This window comes from Schistocerca serialis, chromosome 12 (assembly GCF_023864345.2).
Source record: "Schistocerca serialis cubense isolate TAMUIC-IGC-003099 chromosome 12, iqSchSeri2.2, whole genome shotgun sequence".
Taxonomy (NCBI): Eukaryota; Metazoa; Arthropoda; class Insecta; order Orthoptera; family Acrididae; genus Schistocerca; species Schistocerca serialis.
In genome coordinates this window covers 86,734,025-86,745,518 of record NC_064649.1, presented here as the reverse complement: position 1 = coordinate 86,745,518, position 11,494 = coordinate 86,734,025, and positions in this window count along the sequence as shown.

Sequence of the window (11,494 nt, the reverse complement as noted above, 5' to 3'; positions counted from 1 at the left end):
TACACTAGTCACAGACAGTTGGGGTCCACTAATTCCTTCCCAGGGAGTATGGGATGGCGGCAGGAATGGCATCCGGCCACCCCATCAACTTACATTGCCACATCTGATTAAGCATGCCGACCGTGTGTATCCGAGGGAAACACGGAACATGCAAAAGAAAGAAGAAATGGATTACGAAAGCACGCTTTTCATAGCACATACTTCTCTTCTGGGTTATTTGAAGTGTATAAACAAAAAGGAATTACAGTACTGAGGCCAGAAGCGTCATATTTTCGTGTCGTATTACTGTATGGAATACGCATTTAAGACCAGAAAAACGTTTGAAGTTGCGTTCCTTATGCTGTGTTGTTCACTAAAACAGTTAACATTTACTATATAAAATAAATATCGGGTGCACACGACAGAAATAACGAATAAGAAGCAATTGTAAACACGCCTCTGCTTAATGTTTTGGGGGATCCAAGATGGCGGCAGGCCTCGCCATCTCCCCTTATTTTACCTCCATGGTTGACAGTTGATGTGCGTTCTTTCCAAAGATGCTACAAACTAAACACGACCTCGATACGCGCCGGTGGTGCCATCTCTCGGACTTTGCACGGACTTTTCAAACGCCCCTCGTAAATGTGCTCACTAACTACAACAGTTTCCCGCTCTCCTGAAAGGTCCAAGGACATCTACATCTCTACATCTACATCTCTACATCTACATCCATACTCCGCAGGCCACCTGACGGTGTGTGGCGGAGAGTACTTTGAGTGCCTCTATTGGTTCTCCCTTCTATTCCAGTCTCGTATTGTTGGTGGAAACAAGGATTGTCGGTATGCCTGTGTGTGGGCTCTAATCTCTCTGATTTTATCCTCATGGTCTCTTCGCGACATATACGTAGGAGGGAGCAATATACTGCTTGACTCCTCAGTGATGTATGTTCTCGAAACTTCAACAAAAGCCCGTACCGAGCTACTGAGATTCTCTCTTGCAGAGTCTTCCACTGGACTTCACCTATCATCTCCGTAACGCTTTCGCTATTACTGAATGATCCTGTAACGAAGCGCGCTGCTCTCCGTTGGATCTTCTCTATCTCTGTCAACCCTATCTGGAACGGATCCCACAGCGGTGAGCAGTATTCAAACAGTGGGCGAACAAGTGTACTGTAACCTACTTCCTTTGTTTTCGGATTGCATTTCCTTAGGATTCTTCCAATGAATCTCAGTCTGGCATCTGCTTTACCAACGATCAACTTTATATAAATGTGTGTGTGAAATCTTATGGGACTTGACTGCTAAGGTCATCAGTCCCTAAGCTTACACACTACTTAATCTAAATTATCCTAAGGACAAACACAAACACCCATGCCCGAGGGAGGACTCGAACCTCTGCCGGGACCAGCCGCACAGCATCAACTTTATATGATCATTCCATTTTAAATCATTCCCAATGCGTACTCCCAGATAATTTATGGAATTAACTGCTTCCAGTTGCTGACCTGCTATATTGTAGCTAAATGATAAGGGATCTTTATTTCTATGTATACGCAGCACATTACACTTGTCTACATTGAGATTCAACTGCCATTTCCTGCACCATGTGTCAATTCGCTGCAGATCCTCCTGTATTTCAGTACAATTTTTCATTGTTACAACCTCTCGATATACCACAGCATCATCCGCAAAAAGCCCCAGTGAACTTTCGATGTTATCCACAAGGTCATTTATGTATATTGTGAATAGCAACGGTCCTACGACACTCCCCTGCGGCACACCTGAAATCACTCTTACTTCGGAAGACTTCTCTCGATTGAGAATGACATGCTGCGTTCTGTTATGTAGGAACTCTTCAATCCAATCTCACAAATGGTCTGATAGCCCATGTGCTCTTTCTTTGTTCATTAAATGACTGTGAGGAACTGTATCGAACGCCTTGCGGAAGTCAAGATACACGGCATCTACCTGCGAACCCGTGTCTATGGCCCTCTGAGTCTCGTAGACGAATAGCGCAAGCTGGGTTTCACAAAATTGTCCTTTTCAAAACCCATGCTGATTCCTACAGAGTAGATTTCTAGTGTCCAGAAAAGTCATTATACTCGAACATAGTACGTGTTCCAAAATTCTACAACTGATAGTTAGAGATATAGGTCTATAGTTCTGCACATCTGTTCGACGTCCCTTCTTGAAAACGGGGATGACCTGTGCCCTTTTCCAATCCTTTGAAGCGCTACACTCTTCTAGAGACCTACAGTACACCGCTGCAAGAAGGGGGGCAAAATCCTTCACGTACTCTGTGTAAAATCGAACTGGTATTCCATCAGGTCCAGTGGCCTTTCCTCTTTTGAGTGATTTTAATTGTTTCTCTATCCCTCTGTCGTCTATTTCGATATCTACTATTTTCTCATCTGTGCGACAATCTAGAGAAAGCACTACAGTGCAGTCTTCCTGTGTGAAAGCGGTAAAAGCGTTACATCTGAGAAGCCCAGTTGTGGCTGTACTGTGGTCTGCCTAGAAGGACAGGCGTCACTCCTCCTCAATACCGCCACTTCCCCCTCCCCACCCACATAACTAACCCCTCATCTCCTCCCTCATACCTCAGTGGCTTCCGACCGAAATGCAATTTGCAACCGCATTGTTCAGCTCCGGCCTGAGGCGAGGATCACATTAGCCGCGAAACAGTGGGCTGCCACAGCCTGAGGAGGGGGAAGGGGTGGGGTGAGGAAGTGGGAGTGGGGAAAGGAGACATCCAGTGAAGGGTGGGGGCAAGGGGGTTATACGAAGCGAAAGGCCAAGACAAAAAAAAACAGGCGGGGAGCGGTAAAAGCGTTACGCCGGTCCACCGCGCAGCCCTTCTTTGTCAGCGTAACGCGATTACCGCAGCTGTCGCCTCCCCAGCTGCTGTCTTCGGTGTCTCCATTGTTCCGCCTTGGCTCCAGTGTCTTCTGGCTCCACCCAAGACTCTCACCTCTCTTAGATTCACCACCAGCACCACCCCCGTGTGTGGGGGTACGAGGTCTACTTGTGCTTTATAGTGCGTTTAAAACTAGTTGCGTCATTTGACCAGTATGGAGCGAGTGGAGAAAGCGCGAACGCCAGCGTATGCTGATAGCGTCAACAGGCGAAGATAAAGGCAGGTCTGCACCGCACGTAAACTGTCAGCCGCGCAAGGCGGCCGAGCTGTGACCTTTCTGAAACGGTTTTGAAGAAACTACACGGTAATAAACTCTGAGTCGCAAACATCTTGTAGCTTCATTCGTCAGCTTCATGATGAGTTAACTACCATTTAGTAGCTGAGTGGTTAGCGCGTAGAATGTCAATCCTGAGGACCCGGGTTCGATTCCCGGCTGGGTCAGATTTTGGCCGGCCGGTGTGGGCAAGCGGTTCTAGACGCTACAGTCTGGAACCGCGCGACCGCTACGGTCGCAGGTTCGAATCCTGCCTCGGGCATGGATGTGTGTGATGTCCTTAGGTTAGTTACGTTTAATAAGTTCTAAGTTCTAGGGGACTGATGACCTCAGAAGTTAAATCCCATAGTGCTCAGAGCGATTTGAACCGGCTGGGTCGGAGATTTTCTCCGCTCAGGGACTGGGTGTTGTGTTGTCCTAATCATCATCATTTCATCCCATCGACGCCCAAGTCGCCGAAGTGGCGTCAAATCGAAGGCAATAGTCACACGACATTTACATTTACCAATCAATTCGATAAAGGTCTTAGTTATTGCGATTTTTCGGTATTAGCTAAACTACTGCAGAAATTTCAGTTTGCAGTGAAAAATAGAGGTCGCTGTGAATTTTCGTTTTCTGTGTGTCATATGTTACTGCATATGAAATTTAGATAAGATATTGAATTATTCTTTAAACCTCTGAGGATGTCGTTATGTATCCCCGATGTCGAGAATATGGAATGTATGTAAAGGTCTCCGTCACGAACGCAGACGCCAGTAAAAAGCCAAAAAGAAATATTCATAAATCCCTCGCATCTCATAAACGATCTGAAATACTGAAACAATATTTTGGTAAATGAAAGCACGCAAAGAGGAGAATATTTTGCCATATGATTAATATACGAAACTTTCATATTCACCGCGATATTCAAGCAACTATTACTTAATCGTTGGGACCACAATTAACGCTGAAAGGTACTGTGAGACTCTGAAAAAACTCAAACGGGCAATTCAGAAGCGGAGAAGAGCAAATGGTGAGCAAGGGCGTACACATTCTCCATGACAATGCTCGCCCACGCATCGGTCGGCAAACCGTTGCTCGCCTGCAACAGTTTCAGTGGAACATAAAATCACCCACCCACCCTATAGTCCTGACTATCACCTGTTTCCTGGGTTTAGAACATTTGGCCGGAAACCGATTCAGCTCCGACGACGAGGTGAAAGAAGAGGATCATAATTTTCTGAATAGCATGGCGGCGAGCTGGTATGACATGGGCATACGAAAACTGCCACAGCGTCTACAAAAATGTATCGACAGAAATAGTGATTATGTCGAAAAATAACTAAATGTTCAAGCTGTAAACTGATGTAAACTATTGTAGAAATAAACAGGTCTATGTACTTATAAAAAAAAATTGAGACCTTACTTTTGGGATTACCCTCGTAAGTGAAGAAGCTGCACATTTATTTTTATAGTGACAATCGGCTTCTTTGTAACTATTAATACGCCTCGCCCTCAGTTGCCACTTTAACAAGACGCTGTTTTAGCATTTTGTCACCATTTGAACTCCATTACAATGGTAGTGAGATGCATATCTGTAGTATGTGCTGAGTTCAGGTAAAAGAAGCAGATGTTAATACAGCAGCAAGACAAGTAACGTATTACTCAAAACTCGATTCAGTCCTTCATGAATCCGTGTCTCCTCAAATACATTCTTGGTATGGCTAACAACTTGAGATTAGTCCTGTGATACGACATTCACAGTAACTTCTTTTATCAGCACTTCAGCTTCCCCAAGGGTAAATTACTTGTTGTTTTTTGCAACCTTACTTTTCACCTGGGCCCATATACGAGGGCCATTCAGAAAGTAACCTCCGGTTGATTTAAAAAAATACACCAAGTTAAATAAAAATATTTTAATATATACATCTTACAACTACATCTTGGCACTATTTTTCTACATAGTCTCCATAGCGATTGAGGCACTTATCGTATCTCTTCACAAACTTTGAAATTCCTTCTGCATAAAAATCATCCGCTTGTGCCTGGAGCCAGCCTGTGACCGCATCTTTGAGCTCTTCGTCGTCATCAAACCGCTGTGACCCGAGCCATTTCTTCAAATGCATGAAGAGGTGATAATCACTTGGCGCCAGGTCTGGGCTGTAAGGTGGATGGTTGATAACGTCCCACTTGAAGGACTCAAGAAGGGCCGTTGTTCTGCGAGCAGAGTGAGGACGGGCGTTATCGTGCAAAAAAACGATACCGGAAGTCAGCATACCACGGCGTTTGTTCTGTATAGCCCGTCGTAACTTTTTTATGGTTCACAGTACACGTCTTGATTAATGATCGTACCACGTTCCATGAATTCAACCAACAACACCCCTTTGGCATCCCAAAACACCGTTGCCATCAGTTTTCTGGCAGAAAAATCTTGCGAGGCATTTCTTGGTTTGGTAGGCGAATTTGAATGTGCCCACATCTTTGATTGTTCTTTTGTCTCAGGGTTCACGTACTTAATCCAGGTTTCGTCACCGGTCACGATTCTGTTTAACAATGGTTCTCCTTCGTCCTCATAACGTGACAGAAAGTCTAATGCAGAGGCCATTCTTTGAGTTTTGTGGTGGTCGGTAAGAATTTTGGGTACCCATCGTGCACAGAACTTACGGTAACCCAATCTTGCTGTCACTATCTCGTACAAGAGAGTCTTAGAAATCTGTGGAAAACCAGTAGACAACTCCGACATTGAGAAACGTCGATTTTCACCAACTTTTGCATCAACTGTCTGAACGAGTTCGTCAGTCACCAATGATGGTCTACCACTCCTCTCTTCATCATCAACGTTTTCTCGTCCACTTTTAAATAAACGTACCCATTCACGGACAACTCCTTCACTCATAACTCTTGGTCCGTACACGGCACAAAGCTCACGATGAATAGCTGCTGCAGAATATCCTTTGGCTGTGAAAAACCTTATGACAGCACGCACTTCACATTTGGCGGGATTTTCTATTGCAGCACACATTTCAAACTGCCACAAAAACTAAACTAGCGCAGGTACGACGTTCACTCGACCACGGCTTGATGCCGACTGACCTGTTGAGTGCGTGAACGCACAGATGGCGTCGCTACTCCCCCCACAACCCGCACTGTGACCAATTGGAGGTTACTTTCTGAACCGCCCTCGTATTTTCAGCCTGATTTAAATGAGCACGATATGGAGGAAGCCTGACTGAATTATGCCCTTTAGCGTTAGCCAGTTCGTCAACCCAGTAGCGCGGAGTTTTTCGCTTGCACAGTACTAAAAGTTCCTAGTTTCAACTTTTTCCAATCGCACATTTCTTGGTACCCAGAGAAAATTAGCCGCTTTCCTCCGTTGCATTGTTGGAGATTTATCCATCTCAACCGGGCTGTACTGCGCATTGTCCATTACTGTTAGGAATTCGGAGGAATATTTTGCAGCAGAACATTATCCTCACAGCCGGTGAACGTCTTTTGGACGATCACTTCTACTGCGAATCTCGTGGTCAGACGTGCTGCACTGTTGTTATTAATGCAACGCCAACACAAAACATTTGTTCACGGATTGTTTGGGAATCATGTAACTCTCTTGGCTAATGCCATGACGAGATTGATGTCTGCAATACTCCTCTGTGATGCAGAGAAGGGGGTGATTGAGTCAATAATTAAGTTACTGGAGAATAAGGACTCTCATGGATATGATGAAGTGCCTTGCAGAATACTAAAGTATTGTGCAGCACATATTAGCCCTGCAATTAGCCGCCAGTCGGTGTGGCCGAGCGGTTCTAGGCGCTTCAGTCTGGAACCGCGTGACCGCTACGGTCGCAGGTTCGATTCCTGCCTTGGGCAAGGATGTGTGTGATGTCCTTAGGTTAGTTAGCTGTAAGTGTTCTAAGTTCTAGGGGACTGATGACCTCAGATGTTAAGTCCCATAGTGCTCAGAGCCATTTGAACCAATTTGTATTTAGCCACATTTGTAATTTCTCCCTTAGGAGTGGTCAGTTTCCTGAACGATTAAAGTACTCAGTAGTAAAGTCGCTTTATAAAAAGGGAGAAAGGGATGATGTAGATAATTTTAGACCTATTTCTATGCCATCGGTGTTTGCAAAAGGTATTGAAAAGGCTGTGTACGTAAGGATAATTGATCATTTTACATCACACGATTTGCTATCAAATTTACAGTTCGACTTTAGAAGTTGTTTAACAACTGAAAATGCTATATTCTCTTTTCTCTGCTAGATACTGGATGGGTTAAGGTTTCGAACGATAGGCATATTTTTTGATTTAACTAAAGTGTTTGATTGTGTTGATCATAAAATATTGCTCCAGAAGCTGGACCATTACGGAATACAGGGAGTGGCTCGTAATTGGTTCACCTCTTACTTTACCAACAAATAGCAAAAGGTCATAATTCACAGCGTTGAGAATGACTGTGACGTAGGGTCTGAGTGAGATACGGTTAAATGGGGGGCGCCCCAGGTATCAGTGTTGGGGACACTCCTGTTCCTTATTTATATAAATGATATGTCCTCTGTTATTACGGATAACTCTAAAATATTTCTGTTAGCTGATGACACTAGCTTGGTAGTAATGGCTGTTGTGTCCAACACTGGCTAGGTTTAGAACAGTCCTGTTCATGACCTAAGTTCTTGGCTTGTAGAAAACAAGCTAATGCTAAATCACAGTAAGACTGCGTTTTTACAGTTTCTAACACACAATTTAACGAAACCTGACTTTTAATTTCACAGAATTGGCGTATGATTAGAGTAACTAAACAGTTCGAATTTCTAGGTGTTGAGATAGATAGTAAACTGATGTGGAAAGCCCACGTTCAGGATCTTGTTCAAAGACTTAATGCTGCCAACGGTATCTGAAGTGAGTGATCGTTTGACACAAAAATAAGCCTACTTTGCTTCTTTCCATTTGCTTATGTCATATGCTGTTACATTTTTGGGGTAACTCTATCCGTTCTAAAGGGATATTTTTGGATCAGAAATGGGCGGTTCGGGCAATCAGTGGTGTAAGTTCACGAACCTCTTGTCGAACCCTGTTCACGAGTCTGGGTATTTTGACACTGGCCTCGCAATATGCGTATTCCTTACTGTCATTTCTTGTTAACAATGTTAGCTTATTCCCATCAATAAGCAACTTTCACTCAGTTAATACTCGGCAGAAATCCAAACTGCGCTTGGATCAGACTTCCTTGAATCTTGTGCAGAAAGGTGTGCAGTCAAGCCATAAGCTTAAGTAAACGCAATCAACAATACAACAAGAATCAGCTTAATTTTTCAAGCAACTAAACGACAGAATAGAAGGAGTAACCCAAGAGGAAACTCTTCAGAAATGACAGTAAGGAATATATATATTGAGAGTCCAATGTCAAAATACCCAGGCTCCTGAAGAGGGGTTGACAAGATGTTTTTAACTTACACCACTTATTACCCGAACCACCCGTTTCTGAGCCAAAAATATCCTTTTACAATGGATAGAGTTCCCCCAAAACAACATAAGTGAATGAAAAGAAGCAAAGTAGACACTCACTCACTTCAGATATGGTTCGAATATTAAAAATGGCAGGATTAAGTCTTTGAACAAATTCCTGAACGTGGGCTTCCCAGGACAGTTTACTATCTCATCACCTAGAATTTCGAACTGCTCAGTTTCACTAATAAAATGCCCGTTCTTTGAAATTAAAACGTCAGGTTTTGTTGAATTGTATGTTAGAAACTGTAAAAACACAGTCTTACTATGATTTAACGTTAGTTTATTTTCTGCAAGCCATGAACTTACGTCATGAACAGCACTATTTGAAACCTAGCCAATATTGCACACCACATGGATTACTACAAAGCTAGTGTCATCAGCAAACAGAAATATTTTAGAGTTACCTGCGATACTAGGCGGCATATCATTCATATAAATAAAGAACAGGGGTGGCCCCAACACTGATCCCTGGGGGACCCCTATTTGATTGTACCGCTCTCAGACACCGTATCACAGCCATCCTCAACACGGTGAATAATGACCTTTTGCTGTCTGTTGTTAAAGTAAGAGGTGAACCAATTGTGAGATACTCTCCATATTCCGTAATGGTCCAACTTCTGGAGCAATATTTTGTGATCAACACAATCAAGCGCCTTAGTTAAATCAAAAAGTATGCATAGCGTTCGAAACCTTTTGTTTAACCCACCCTGTACCTCACAGAGAAAAGAGAATATAGCATTTTCAGTTGTTAAACGACTTCTAAAGCCGAACTGTACACTTGATAGCAAATAGTGTGATATAAAATGATCAATTATCTTTACATACACAGCCTTTTCAATAACTTTAGCAAAGACTGATGTCATAGAAATAGGTCTAAAATTATCTACATTAGCCCTTTCTCCCCTTATATAAAGCGGCTTTACTAGTGAGCACTTTAATCGTTCAGGAAACTGACCATTTCTAAAGGAAAAATTACAAATATGGCTAACTGCAGGGCTAGCATGTGCACCACCGTACTTTAACATTCTGCTAGGCTCTCCAACATATCCATGAGAGGCCTTAGTCTTCAGTGATTTAATTATTGACTCAATCTTCCCCTTGTCTGTATCACAGAGGAGTATTTCAGACATCAATCTCAGAAAGGCATTTGCCAAGAGAGTTATACGATTCCCTGTAGAAACCAAATTTTTATTTAATTCACCAGCAACACTCAGAAAATTATTGTTAAATACTATACATATATCTGATTTATTAGTAACAGAAATGTTTTTAATACGAATTGACTTTATATCGACGACCATGTGCTGCTGACCAGACACTTCCTTCACAACTGACCATATGGTTTTAATTTTATCCTGTGAATCAGCTATTCTATTTGCATACCACATTCTCTTTGCCTTCCTAATAATTTTTAAGCACCTTACAGTACTGTTTGTAATGGACTACTGTAGTTTCATTGTGATTGCTTCTAACATTTAGTTATAATTCCCGGTTTGTTCTACGTGATATCCTTATACCACTGCCTTTTACTGCTCGTACCCCGTTTGGAACATTCTAATGGAAAGCGACTCTCAAAGAGCATGAGCAATGTGTTAAGGAAAGCATTATACTTATCATCTATGTTATCGGCACTATAAACATCCTCCCACTCTTGTTCCTTGACGAGGTTTAAAAAACTCTCTGTTGCCTCCCGTAATATCGCAAAATACTCGCGATCGCAAAACGATCCAAGCGGCGCTCGAATCCGAGTATCACTGTTAGACTGTGTCCGAAGTCGCGAACCACTAAGCCGAGTGTACAATAGGCGATCCCAGGCGAGACGGCAGCTAGTGGGCCTTTCAAGGCGACGTTCTGGAATGTCTGGAGCGGTGATGTTCAGGGCTTTCGTCAGCTTGCCGGCGGCTCACATCATCAGAGATCTGTTTACAGATTTCGGTACCTCTGTACGTAGTAAAATGGTTCAAATGGCTCTGAGCACTATGGGACTTAACATCTTAGGTCATCAGTCCACTAGAACTTAGAACTACTTAAACCTAACTAACCTAAGGACATCACACACATCCATGCCCGAGGCAGGATTCGAACCTGCGACCGTAGTAGTCCCGCGGTTCCGGACTGCAGCGCTTAGAACCGCACGACCACCGCGGCCGGCTGTACGTAGTAAATTACTATTAAAAGGTTTCTTTCGTTTCTGTAATAATTTAGCTGCTTTAATTGGCTCTTGAATCTTTAGATACTCCAAAATAAAATTGATGTGCAAATTACGGTAGAGCACTAATTTGTTCCTCGTCAAAAAGATCCCGCATCTGTTCACTTGATTTCATATTCATTAATTATTTCTCAACTCATCCTTTGTTTCCGGCTTTGCCCGGGCACCCCCGAGCTTGTCACTGCACGTGGATTTGTTACACGCTGTGTTATAAATAGAGTGCTGAAAAAAAGTACTTACACTGACCCCTGCCTCTCCCTAACTAGAATAACTGAATTAGATGTGATGCAATGTTCGTGCCATGGCACACTATCGCGCTGAACACGTGATATGCTAACCGTGCAAATTGTAGTTAGCGAATAGTTGCATGTTGAGGGCTAGTCGTTCAATTCGTGATGAAAGACCTAGCGTTTTTCCCTGTTTTTTTTTTCATCTCTTCTCAAGTTGTCCTGGGGTCCTCATTGGATTTCTTCTACGTCGAACTGTAAAGTAATGAAAGCCCATGACATATAGTGAATCCTACGATACCAATAGTTATCAGTATCTTCGTTACAAAAATAAAAGTTCATATAAAAACTATGTTCATAAAAATTATGTATAGGGTAAGGTGGGGTAAATCTGACCGGGTAGGTAAA